We start from the raw sequence: 14,226 nt of genomic DNA, 5'->3' as shown, positions 1-14,226 counted from the left end.
ATTCTCCAACTGACCTCAACTTTTGTGTATGACTTATAAATGATATAGAAAGCTTATCTGAAATTTCCCAGAATTTTTCATGATCTTTAACTATTTTTCACCATTTTTAGCCAAAACCGAGCATTAAATTCACCAAATATTCATCCTTTTTCCAAAAATTACCAAAAATTCACAGAACTCTTATTTTCATATATAGAACATCCCTGTAAAATTTCATGACCCAACTCTAAACACACCACAATCTGTCCAAAAACTTCAAAACCGAACATAACCGAATATACCTTTCGTTTTCCGCCACTACAAGCTACACACTCTTCTTTCCGCCTTATCTACCACTAAACACAGAGCCTACAACCAACATACCACAATACCAAGCAAGTTACACTCACGATCAAGCCTCTTACATTATAGTTTTCACTTGTTGAGGTTGGGTCAGTGGGAGGGCTTGCATTCAAAAATGTTTTCACTTGTTGAGGGTAAAGGGTTAATGTGTGGTATTAAAAGATTTCTGGTATGTATAATTGTGAACATAGGTTGGTTAGGCTGGTCTATGGTTTTGGGAATGGGTTGGGGATGTAATTGGTGTGGATGGGAAGGTTTGAAAGTGTGTGGGAAGAGTTTCGGGTATATATGGTTCATGGGTTGGCTGGGTTTGGTCTAGGTTAAAGGTTTGGGTAATGGTGTGAGGTGGGCTTTGGTTTAAGGTTTCAGGTAGGCCTTGGGTTAGGGTAGGTGGCATTTGAGGTCGGGATTGGTCATGTGGTGGTGGTGAGTAAAGCGGTGTGGCTAAGGGTGTTGTTGGTGGTGTTGGTGTGGGTTGAGACTCCCCCTGATCATGTACATCAGCAATAAATTATCCTTCAACTCCTCCTTCATTACCATCTCCCCCATCTCCTCCATCACCACTGTCATCACTATCATCAATCTCCATCTCATCATCCTCATCCTCCTTTGAGATTAACTCAGGCACATGCATAATCTCAGCATCGTGGTTCACCAACCATGGTAAAATATGAAATTCAATGTTTGGATCAAATCTGCTTGTGCTTGACAGATTGGCAATTCGTTTGTACACACTTGGATTTTGCAACACATGTGTCGTACCCATCGTGGGTAAACCTTGTAGCTACTGATTAAAGATTATTTGCAGAAACCTGGGATAGGCCAAGAATTTGTCTTTATTGGTCTTCTTCAATATGCTCACCATTCCCTCAAAACTCATGTTTGAAAAGTTGAATGGTAGATCATACACTACAGCAACTGTAGCATTGGCCAAATCACGACTCATAAGAGTCCACGATCCCTTCCTAGGGGCAAAGCCCTGAATAAGATGGTGAATCAAGAATCTCTATAAATTTGGGAACATTACCTTTGGAATTGTCCCTCCTTCACATTCCCTTGGTACCCCATTGTATGCACAAATATCTTCAGTAGATGATCGGTTGTAAAGTGAAATGGATTGTGATCATCATCATGTAATTGGAGGCACCTTCTTATTAGTCTTTCAGTTATCCTTATCTCCTGCCTTGCCAAAGTAGCTTCCAATAGCCTACCGTTTACATCATCATATAATCTTGCTAAGCACCAGAAGTCAAGTAAGTGATTTCTATATATCACTGGGCACTCTGTCAAGTCAAAGCGTATATTTGATCGTTGTAGCCACCTTATCATCAGAGCCACGTCCTCATTGTCAGGAGTAACTTGTAACAAAGCACACATATTGTGCTTGTGCTCAAATGGATAGGTTGGTTCATTGTCTTCCGCCATATCTGAACACACAAACAAAAACAACACATTAAAAGTAGATATTAGTCATAAAGCTCATAACTTTTGAAGATTTAGGTTATAATTGGAAGAAAGGATAAAGAAATCTCTTTTGAACATGATCTTCGACAAATTAATAACCTACACCAGAAACAGAGAGTTAGTAAAAAATGAATAATCAATGCCCATTATTACTCAATCGTGGTCGGAGAACACTTAATTGAAGCTTACCGAGTCGGATTGTGTGGGATGGTAAACTAGGGTTAGTAATTTTGAGATTAAGTCGGTTAATATTCTGAAACGAGAGCAAGTGTGGAAGGAGAGAGAAGTGAAAGTGGTGAAAATTTCACTAACTCCTTCTTTTATATCTTTTTGAAAGTGGATTTTAAATGCATTTTTTCATGTAGTGAGTTAATAGCTGTCAAACAGTAAAATTATCAATTAAATATATTCACATTTAAAACCTTGCTCGATAAAGTACATTTAGCAAACCTTGCTCGAAAAAGTCAGTTTTTACAAAGCTTACTCGGTATTTTCCACATTCATAAAGCTTACTCGTTCCAGAGTTATTTCAGAATATAAAGTATTTTAGAAATAAATTTAAGTAAATTCAATGAAGGAAGCTTACTCGAAATACAAGATTGCTCGTGAAATAAATCACAAGTTTAATAATCAAGTATAAATCATCAAATAGACAACTTTGCTAGGAATCAATTAAGAATCCCAAAATAATATCTCAGACCTATTTCTAAATGTCAACCTTACTCGAATTTTTGAATAACTCAAACCTTACCCGAAAAAGTCATAAACAGTTAAATATTCAAACAAGTATACTTTAAAAAGCAAAGTATGCTTGACATACTCTAAGAATTCAAAGTGAGCTCTAAACACAAAGTGTAGTCGAAAAGCAATATTTGAACATTACAAAGTTAAGAGTACAGTTGAGAATTTAAAAGTGTGCTCGAAACATAAGTGTGCCCGAGAGACTAGGTTTGCCCGAAAACACTTGTAATTTCAAATAAACATATTCAAATTCACATAATCATCAAGTGTGCTTAATAAGTCAAATTCAAATACACACTCATAATTACAAAGCTTGCTAGAATGAATTCAAACAGGTCAGGCAAACACCTAAGTATGCTACACAGTCTAAAACATTAAAGCTTGCTAGAAGTAACATGTGCAATTACAAAGCTTGCTAGAGTGAATTAAGCAACCTATAAAACAGTTAAGTTTGCTAGGAAGTCCATAAATCAATGAAGCTTGCTAGTGAACAGTGTATATCAAATAGCTTGCTAGTAACAGTTATACTATCAAACAAAACACCAAAGCATGCTAGAAAGTATATAACTATGTAAAAGCTTGATATTAATATCATATTCAGATATAATCAAATATCAAACCTGCTCGGAAAGTTAGATTTTAAGTAAAATAGTGAACTCTACCCGAAAAGTGTAAAAACTTCAAAGTATGCTCGAAAAGAATAAACTTAGACCAAAATGTCTAAGTATGCTTGAAAAGGTCACAAAACATCAAACCTTACTCGAAAGAACATATTCAAACCTTTTGAAGGTAAAATGCAACTCTTTTTGACTTAAACCAATTATCAAACATATTTTCATTAAAGATCATTGTTTAAAAGCAAATGGTGCATTAAGAGATCAAATTTCAGTTATGTTTCCTTGCAAAACATTTTCTATCTTTTTCTGAAAAGATCTCAAGAATGAGATCATATTGACTAAGTAGCTTTCTCAATACTTTATTCTCAGCATTATTATGACAGTATAGACAGGTTAACAGCAGGTCTCGACTTAGCATGAATTTCATTTCTTTGGTGATATGTTTTAAGGTTCAATTAAGATGCATAATTCTTAATGGACCACACATATTGTTTTCTGATGCTCCATATCTATTCTCAAGGCTTATTTGGCTTTCTCCAGATTACCCCGATTTGACTTTGACCCCCTGGATTTGGTTAAAATTTTTAATGATAGAACTTAGGGGTTTTTTTTTTAAATAAGCTTGTGAACATATAACAACATTGTGTTGTTTGATCAGCATTTTTGTTCACTTTTGTTCTTTGTCATTCTTTTGAATTAATACTACATTTTGGGGACCAAATACCAATGGGCTCGTGTATGACTGGATAATCACTTTTTTGTCTTAGAACATGCATAGACAATAATATCTTTTTAGCCTATTAAATCCACATTAAGCTTAGCAGATTCTTTATGTTTATATCACCTTAGATTTTACACATCATGGGAAAGCAACCATACATGTTAGTGACTGTACTAAATATCTTTTTAGCCTATTAAATCCATATGATTGGCTAAGTAATCAATATACTATCATTTCCCAATAAAATTTTTAGTCACCCCAATTACTGTTAGCTTCCAGGTGAATGGCTATCCTGTTTTTTCTACAAGTAGTCAGCAGAACCAACACATAAATAAATACATGTCCTTTTGGCTTAGAGTCACTGGCATATTTTTAAGTGAAAGAACAAATTACAATTGCCCCGAATGCTTTCAGTCTTTAGGTTAATGGCTATCCCTTGAATATATAAATAGATGACATGACCAAACATACACAAGTACATGTCCTTCCAACTGGAGCAAATGACATAATTTTAAGCTAAAGTAACTCTTTTGAGTCTTTTCATTGAAAATTTTCTTTTAAGCTTCTTTAAAGCTTAGAACTGAATAGTATTATCATATCTCAACACCATAAACAACTTGCTCTGTTTTATCAAAAATTGTTTTGTTCATAAAGTTTCTTAATAGATTTCATTTGAGCATAACATTTTGACATAAAAGCACATTGTTACACAAAGACAAGTAACATATTCAAATCTTAACCATAAATGATATTATCAAAACAAGAAGACTTCACAAAAAAAACGTAGTCTAACAAATCCTAGCAATACCATCAGATCAGATTACTCACATAATCATACACTCAGTTATGACATCAGATAAGCATATAATCAAGTATGTCAATTCAAAATACTTAACATGACAACCTACAAATCAACTGATAAACAAGCATAAGCATCAAAGATACCTAATTTGCATAGATATTCGGTTAAGCACATATCAGTTAATCATCAAAAAGTATCATAATCAAACACACATGACTATCACTTAGATCCTCTAACAAAATGGTAAATTAGCACATAGAAGCACACAACATTCATTAAGACTTTGAAATATAGTCAGTTTACTCAACAAGCACACATCATGAATCAGACTTCATTAGAGTTGATCATCCCCAGGGCTTTTAGAAAAAAGTTGAACCTGGTTCTATCAAGTGGTTTTATGAATAGGTCAGCCAAATTATCACTTGTATCAACTCTTTTCACCTCAATTAAAACTTTTCCACTACAATCCCTTATAAAATGATGTATGATTTCAATGTGCTTAGTTTTGGAATTTTGTATAGGATTCTTAACAATAAAAGATGCAACAGTATTATCAATGTAAATAAGGGTGTTTAAGAAATTCTGACCATAATCCAACATCTGATTTTGAATCCAGAGGACTTGTGCACAGCAGGCAGATGCAGCTATATACTCAGCTTCTGCAGTTGAGATTGACAATGTGGTCTGCTTCTTGCATTCCCATGACACCAATCTGTCTCTCAAAAATTGACAACCTCCTGAAGTGGACTTCCTGCTCATATTGCACCCATCATAGTCACTATCTATGTAGGCAATCAGATCAAAGGACTGGTTCTTTGGGTACCAAATTCCCAAATCAAGTCTTACCCTCAAATATCTAAAGATCCTTTTTACTGCATTCATGTGAGAAACTTTAGGAATTGATTGAATCTTGCACAAACACACACAGCTAACACGATATCAGGCCTTGAAGCAGTTAGATACATCAGTGATCCAATTTTTGCTCTGTATTCATGTTCATCCACTAGCTCCCCCTTTTCATCAGCTATCATCTTTTCTTTTGGATCCATAGGAGTTGAAGCAGTTTTCAGATCATTACACTTGAATCTGTCTAGTATGTCCTACACATACTTAGACTGGTATACGAAAATCCCATCAATCTTCTGTTGAACTTGCAATATAAGGAAGAAGTTCATTTCTCCCATTGATCTCATACTATACTTGGATTTCATAACCTCTTCAAACTCCATGCACATCTGCTCATTGGTTGACCCAAAAATAATGTCATCCACATAAACTTGCAGCAATAGTAAATCTCTTACTTTCTTTTTGTAAAAGAGGGTCTTGTCAATAGGTCCCCTTTGGAAACCATTTTCAAGTAGGTGATTTGATAACTCATCATACCAAGCTCTAGGAGCTTGATGAAGTCCATACAAGGCTTTGTTCAAATTATACACCTTGTTAGGATACACAGGGTCCTCAAATCCTGGTGGTTGAGTTGCATACACCTCCTCTTCTATTTTTCCATTTAGGAATGCAGATTTGACATCAAGTTGGAATACCCTTATATTCTTTGAGGCAATGTAAGTTAAGAAAATTCTTATTGCTTCAAGTTTTGCAACTGGTGCAAAGACTTCCTCAAAGTCAATCTCTTCTTCTTGTAGGCATCCCAAAGCAACAAGTCTTGCTTTGTTCTTAATCACAATACCTCTTCCATCCCTTTTATTTCTGAAAACCCATTTGGTTTCAATTGCATATCTGTTTCTTGGCCTGTCTACAAGTTCCCACACTTGCAGATCTCTGAATTGAGCCAACTCCTCTTGCATGGCCTGGGCGCGACCATGCAGTCGGCTATGACTGCTCTGACTTATAACAAGCGTTACAGCTTTAGTCAGATGGTCTTCTATGAGATCGATCGACAAAGAAGAGCGGTGACGCGTGAGAGATTTATCATGTATCCAAGATTTCTCCAAATGATCTTGAATCATGTTGCTCCAACGCTACCTCAGCGCCGCCCAATCTGATACGTCGAAAGTGTGAGCAAAAGGATCTTTGCCCAATGCAGATCCTCCAGTGCGAGGAGCAAACCTGAGCTCTATCCTCGACATACTCCACTATTCGGGTACTTGATCAACCCGGGGTATGTGCCTGCTCGAGGGGAAGAGTTTAGGGACCCGTCACCACAACAGGCAGGAGCACCTCAAGCTATACCTGCTGCTCCTATTGTGTCACCAGAGGAGAACGTTGACCTTGACGCAGAGTTTGGCGGTCAAGTATTTTATGACATGGAGAGGGTTGATCCAGAGGAGAATGTACAGGTCTCGGTTGAACGAGCTTCAGGTGTGAATGTTACTAGGGCAGCTACAACGGTGGCTGGCTCAGATTCTGATGATGTAGTGGCCGAAGCAAGACGGATTTTGGTAACACATGAACGGGTTCATGGGAAAAGAAAAAGAACTGATGATGACAGCGAGTCAGATTATGAAGAAGAAGTTCAACAGTTGATCCGTAGATCAAGAAGGGAACGGGAAGGTGCAGGATCGGGAGCTGGTGAGAGCTCGAGGGTGGCACGTTTCACCCCACCCGCACTGTCCGGTATGACAATGGTTCCCTCAACATTACAAGTTACAAGGCCAAGCGCCACGGATGTTCCCGCGGTGGCTACCTCATCATCTTTTGGCCTCCCACCAACTACTTTCCAACTTTCGGCTCCGGAAATGTAGCGTTGCCACCTACAACTCTTACTCCAACGGAGGTCGTGGCACATTTTATTGAGTCGACGGTTGTGGCCACTGCAGAGTTATCGGTGACGATACCACCTGCGGTTACGTCTATGCCTACTTCTGAGGTCCCGGTTACATCGGAAATCCCTCCTCAGTACACTCAAGATATATCTCATCTGAGGTTTGATTTCGATGCAACCTTATCATACTCTGAACGAATAGCAGCACTTGAACGGGTCGTGGCAGAACAATCAAGGGTGAATCTTATCCAGACCCAGGCTATTCAGCGCCTAATTGCAGAGAATCAGTTGCAGTCGTCCCTGCTGGTAGAACATGGCAAAATCATAGATGCTTTGAAGGAGTTCTTGGCATCTCAGGGGGAGACGAGCTGTAAAGGCGATGAGTTGAGGACTAAGAAGAGAAATTATCGAGACGATGATCCCAATGCATCGAAAGGTGCAGGTGGTGAGTTGCCAAGAACTGTACAAGCTCTTGGGACTTCCACAACTCAGGGGGAGTCGACAAGTGCAGCTGGTGGTGATGATGTGGTGGTAGTGGAAGTTGAGGAGATGGATGATGACTTCATGTGTGATGATGATGTATTACCGAGTGATGAGATAGAGAAGATTGGTGCAGAGATTGTTATTGATGATGATATAGAAGAGGGAGAGATAGTAGAGGAGAATGTAGAGCATGAGATTCCGGAAGTCAATAACGCAGATATAGGTAAAGATATGGGAAACGATGAGACAGAATGGGAAGAGCAGCCTAGATGGAAAGAAGGCTATGCTCAGTGGTTCGTCAAAATGAAGAAACCAGCGGTCCCTACAATGTTCAAGAAGAGTTACAACATTAGAGGCTATGCTGAAGCGAGAAAGGGGATTATTTGCTGGATATACGATGAGCAGTTGAGGCTCTTCGTGATTAAAAGGTATGATGGCGTTCAGTACTTCAAAAGAATGTTGAGATCGTTGAACACATTGCCAGAATGTGAAGTGAAAGACTTAGCCAGATTAGGATTGATAAATCGAAGTGATGATAATATGGCTAGAGTCATCGGGAAGATAGTTTGGAAGGAGAGTATAAAGGAAAAGAAGTTCGAGCTGCTGAAACCACAGAAGGGGAAACTTATCGAAGACAAAGATAGAGGATTGAAAGCAGATGGCAAGCCTTGGATGATTATGAAGTATAAACCAATCCGGTGCTTGAAAGAAGTGCCGATGAAACAAATGCTCAAGGATGTGCTCAAAGAGTTGAAGTGGTGGTATGTAGATTGTGAGACAGCTGAAGCAGTGATGGAAGACGAAGATGAACAAGAGCTGCTGAGAGTCTATGATCCGATGCATCTAGTGAACCTGTCTCGAGCTGATCTGCAGGTGCTGAATGAGAAGAAAATCTTTTATATTCCTTCTTGGAAAGACGAAGCGAGTAAATATCAAAGAGTTGTTTCGGTATGTGTACGAGAAGGAGTGAATGCTAAAAGATGAAGATACAAGATTGTTGAAGATTACAAGACACGTGCTTGAAGATAAAGAGATGAAACTACTGCCAAGGGGGAGTCTGTTGGTGCATGATGTCAGTAGTTCAGTGTCAAGTGTCTGTAATCGAGTTTGTTAGATTTGTGTTTTTGTATGTAAGCGAAGTTAGCTCACAAGTTCGCTGATACAGGCGAACTTGTGAACTAAGCGAAGTTAGGGACAACTTCGCCTGAACATGCCAGGCGAAGTTGTCGTGATTATATAAACATAAGTTACGGCTTATATTTTTATTATTCAGTCAGTTTATTAGTTTACGTGTTTACGAGTCCTGTAATCAGTGATTGATATCACGTGTTTAAGGTTGCAATATAACGAGTATTTGTTTATTGTAACGTGTGTTCGATCGTGTTAACTCGTATCGTCTTCTACGCTCGTAACGTCTTACGTAGGGATTCCGCACCTACGTTGAACGAGATATCTCGTGTAGATCCGGCTGGGAACCTACACTTTCACATATGTCAAAAAACACATGCTCTCTCTTCATTCTTTCATTTTGTCTCTTCATTTTTGGTGTCATAGGTGGCAACAAAGGAAGTTTGTCAATTGAGTCAGGTTTCTTCTGTTTTCTATTTCTCTCTGCAGCTTAAATCTCTTCATCTGTGATCTGATCACTTAATTCACTTAAATCATCCACATTTAGATCATCATCATCAAAGTCATCCTCAGAGACTTGCACACCAATTGACTTATCATCCCTAATTTCTTCCCTTACTACAAACTCTCCATTTTTACTCACTTCAACCATCTTGTAAATATCAATGAAGTCTTCTTTGTCTTGAAAGACATCTCTAAACTGTTGAAGATATCCCTCTCTTTTCTTTGTCAACCTTGGACAAATAATTGTTGTTGAATGGTGGTGGAACAACTTTGTATTTATCTTCCTCTTTTACTTGGTTCAAAATACCACAGATGTTTCCTGTAGAAACCTAGTTCTTAAGAAATTCATTCTCAACTTGTAACTTGGTATTCTTCACCTTCTCTTCAACAATCATTTTCTTTAGACCATCAATTTCAGTCACATACCTTGACTGAGTTCTATAACTAATCATACAATCATCTTCAAGACTTCTGATCTTTTCTTCATAGATTATGTCACTTGCTTGATGCCCATTAATCATGCTTTGTTTTCTAAAGCATTCACTCTCCAACTTGCCTACTTTCACATTCAATGCATCAATTGTTTCAAGTAAATCAGTTGTAGAGATTGAAGGTACCTGTGAAGAAGAAGATTCAGCCTCATTTTCATTCTTTGCCATCAATGCAACATTGGCCTTTGTGATGTCATCTGCATGATCACTCCAATCAAAATTCCCTTCTTGTTGTGCAGCTAGAGCTACATTCCCTTGATTTCTAGGTTGATTTGATTGTTTCCATTGGGTTTATTGGGAACAGTTTGGGGGTTCTGGTTTCTTTGGTAATTCTGGTTCTGTGGCACAACTTTCTGATTATTCATTTGTGGCTGTTGGTAGTTATTGAAATTGGGGTTGTTGTTGTAATTGTTGTTTCTTGGCTGGTTCTGTTGGTATTGCAACTGATTTCTTGGTTGCTGGTTCTGGTACTGATTCACTTGGACATTTCTTGGCTGGTTGCATTCTCTAGCAAAGTGTCTTAGTTGCTGGAAATTGTAACAGATTGCCTTGGACTTATCAAAACCAATCCTCTCATTTGGACCAGACACTAGAGATCTTCCAGTCCTGTTAAACAGCATCTTGCTTCTGAGTGCTAGCATTGCAGCCTGCCACTTCAAGTCCATGTCTTCAAGATTATCAGCATCTATTTGTTCCAAATCATCTTGAATGACACTTGTGTGGATCATGTTTTTGGCTACAAATGCATTGTAAGACTCTGTAAACATAGAGAACAATCCTTGAGTTTCACTTCCTTGACCATTGTTTCCACCAGAATAAGGTAAATGTCCACTTGCCATTGAGGCAGAATTATTGTCATCTATGAGTTGAACATTAAAACTTGACTGGCTTCCTTGGTTACTTGTACTACCTCCAACAAATGCTTTAGGCGTATCAATACCATGTTCAGTAGGTTCTTCTATGATTGGGATCTGTTGATGGTTTTTGGTGGACAAGTTTCCCATAGGTGCAATAAGAGCATTGGACACATGGAAACATGACTTCTCTTCCTTTATCATTTCGTTCTCAATCATCTCTATCTCAGCAGGTTGTAGAAAGAAAATTACATCATCCAACTTGAGTTGTTCAAAATTTGGTTTCTAAAGGATGAATTTGCTAGCTGTATATCAATCCTTTGGCATTGAAGACAACAATTTAGTGTTCAAATCAAAGTCAGTCATTACATAATTAGTGGTTCTCAGGTCATTCACAATAGTTAGAAACCTATCTAGAATTGATTTCAGTCTTTCCCCATCTTTATACTTGAATCTCTCAAGTTGTTGCTTGAGTCTTTGTTTCTTGATGTTCTTCAGCTCAGGATTCCCTTCAAACATCTCAAGTATTGCATTATACATAGCTTTAGCTGTTGTATGATGTGCAACCTTGGTTAAAATTTCCCAAAACAGACCAAGCTTGATCATAGCTAGAGCCCTGTCATCCACCTTTCTCATCCTATCACCAACGGTTTGGTTAGGAGTTGCTCCTTCAGCCACATAAGGACCATTCTTAATTGAGTTCCACATATCAACATCATTATAACACACGGCAGCCTCAAACAATACCTTCCACTTGATGAAATTTTCCTGTCCGTACAAGTTTAAAAATCAATCAGATCTGAGAAATAACTCTTCGATCTGATGTTTCTAATTCGATTGTAGCAAGTTTTGGTAAGAAAAATACAAACTTTAAGTAAAAAATAGTGAAAGAAAACACCAAATATTGCATATCTGGAAGAATGAAAGAAAACAGAGCTGCTGACGTTAGAAATCAATGAAACAGTATTCAACTCACGTCATTCTTCATCTTCAATCAATCAACAATAAGCAACGATTCTTCACCCAAACAGCAACGAACAAGCTCGGATGCCACTTGTCGGTCCCCAATTGATCACTCAAACTCTCAATAAATGTCAACCCACACAGAAATTGTGTCAACAAGAAGGTTGATGGCTGTGCTATTTAGGGTAAGAATAAATGTTTGTTAACGGCGGAATCACTAACAAACAGGATTGTTGCTTAAAGACTATTAAATGTAATAAACACAAACAATAACTCAAATGATTTTCATTTATAGAAAGGTTTCATACAAATGTAAATCGATTAGGGTTTCTTGTAAGGAATGTTTATCTGTACTAATCTTAGGACAGCCGTCACACTTAATCAGGAATATTCGTTAGGTCTAAAAAGTGTAAAGTGGCAAAATCTGTGGTAGGCGTGCCTTAAAATATTCTATTTATAGGCTTGTCACCACCTGACAACTGTCATTCTTTTTAGAAACCCTAATGATTGGTACATAATCATATAACATATTCAAAATCATTCTAAGCGTAAAAACAGGTCTTCGGGCACACTTTTGTCATTTGTCTTCTTCGAGCAAACCTGGTAACCTTGAAGTGTGCTGGTGAACAGTTTTCCGGGTAGACTTTACTTAGAGTATTTTCCTAAGAAGATACTAACCTAGCAGACTTCAATCTTCTTGACCATAGCAAACTTTGCTCGATATGGTCCTACGAGCAAACTGTTCTTCATTAATCCCTTCAACTCTTTGTTAAATAATAACTTGTTAAGCAAACCAAAGTGTGCTGGTAACACTGTTTGAACTGTGCTGATTGCACTGTAGCTTGCTCGGAGTTGAACCTTGCTGGAGAAAGTACTTAGTATATTTCTTGATCACTTTCAACAAGCATGCTCGGACTACTGTTTATTAATCAAACCTTGCTAGATCTTCCAAATACTTAGCTTCAAAAGCTTGGTTTAGTCAAGGGTTTGCTAGTAAGCAAACTGTGCTCGACTTCAAGAACACCTTTGCTAGACAAAGTGAACCCTGATCGGATCATCACTTAAGAAGACTTCAAGAAGATAACCTTGCCCAATAGGCAAAATACCTTGCTAGGACAAGTAAAACCTTGCTCGGATGTCCAAGTGTGCTCGGTTTCCATACTTAGCCGTTTCAAAGGAATGTTGAGAAGATTCCAATCTCCCTTAAAGTCATTTCATGTCAAATCCTTGACTCAACAAGTATGAAAGTACCTCGAATTTTCATCACTACCCACGGAATACCGAACTCTGAACTTTTGCTTTTGATCCTTTTTCTTCTTAAAATCATGTCCGTTCACTACCCTTAAACAATCCGAGTGAAGACTAACCGACAAAGGTCTACTTTCCCTATCCAGTTCTAACCTCAAATAGTCTCTTTTTTCTCCCTATAAACCTATCCATCTAATTGTTATACTTAGTTAGCCAACCTTTAATTTTTTATCTTAACCATATAAGTTTAGTATTTAAATCCAAGTCCATGAGCCCCTCAAAGAGGAACCGACTACATTTAGAAGCCACAAGCTCCTATTATTCTTTCAACTCTACGAGTAAAAAAATATGAAGGGAGTATAGCCAAAAGTTGAGGCCACAAAAGAAAGTAATAAAGGTCGTTGATCAGAACACTCCTTTGCGGGAACCGTAAGTGTGCCCCGGTCCCGATGCTCTACTTTAGTTTTTGATTTACTCATAAACACAGTTTTGAATATCATAGTAAATTAACACATTTTCGCGGAATAGATAAATTTCAACCATTCATTACATAAGTCTTAAAATTTAAACTATATAAAGCATGTCTTTTAAGTTCAAACATCATAAATGTAAGTATTCAAATGTCAGCTTCTTTATTCTTCTGTCATGTGTCTTATTCTACTTACCTACATGTATACTAAAAGTCAGCTACTTTGATTGAATTCTAGTTAATCAGGCAACAAACATTTCATACACATACTTACATATACGCATCCGAAGATACATATCATATACTTAACATGTTTACCTTTCTTTTGTACTTACATACATTCGTACATACCTTCTCACGTACATATATTCTTTCATGCTTTCATACGTTCATACTACATGCATAACTATCTTTACCATCTCAGATATTAGTAGGGTCTAGTCCATTCCTTTTCTATCTCAAATATTAGTATGGTCTGATATCTTCTATCTCAGATATTATTAGGGTCGGGTCCCTTCTTTCCATTAAACCGTACATCCATACATACATTTCGTTATATATATATATACACTTTCATACATATACATATCATATACTTAACATGTTTACCTTTCTTTTGTACTTACATACATTCGTACATACCTTCTCACGTACATATATTCTTTCATGCTTTCATA

The sequence above is a fragment of the Bidens hawaiensis genome, unplaced genomic scaffold (genome assembly GCF_021521415.1).
Source record: "Bidens hawaiensis isolate Kalapana, Puna unplaced genomic scaffold, B.hawaiensis_p1.1 tig00008898_1, whole genome shotgun sequence".
Lineage (NCBI taxonomy): Eukaryota > Viridiplantae > Streptophyta > Magnoliopsida > Asterales > Asteraceae > Bidens > Bidens hawaiensis.
The sequence above is the reverse complement of the archived record's forward strand: the minus strand, read 5'-3'. Positions refer to the sequence as shown.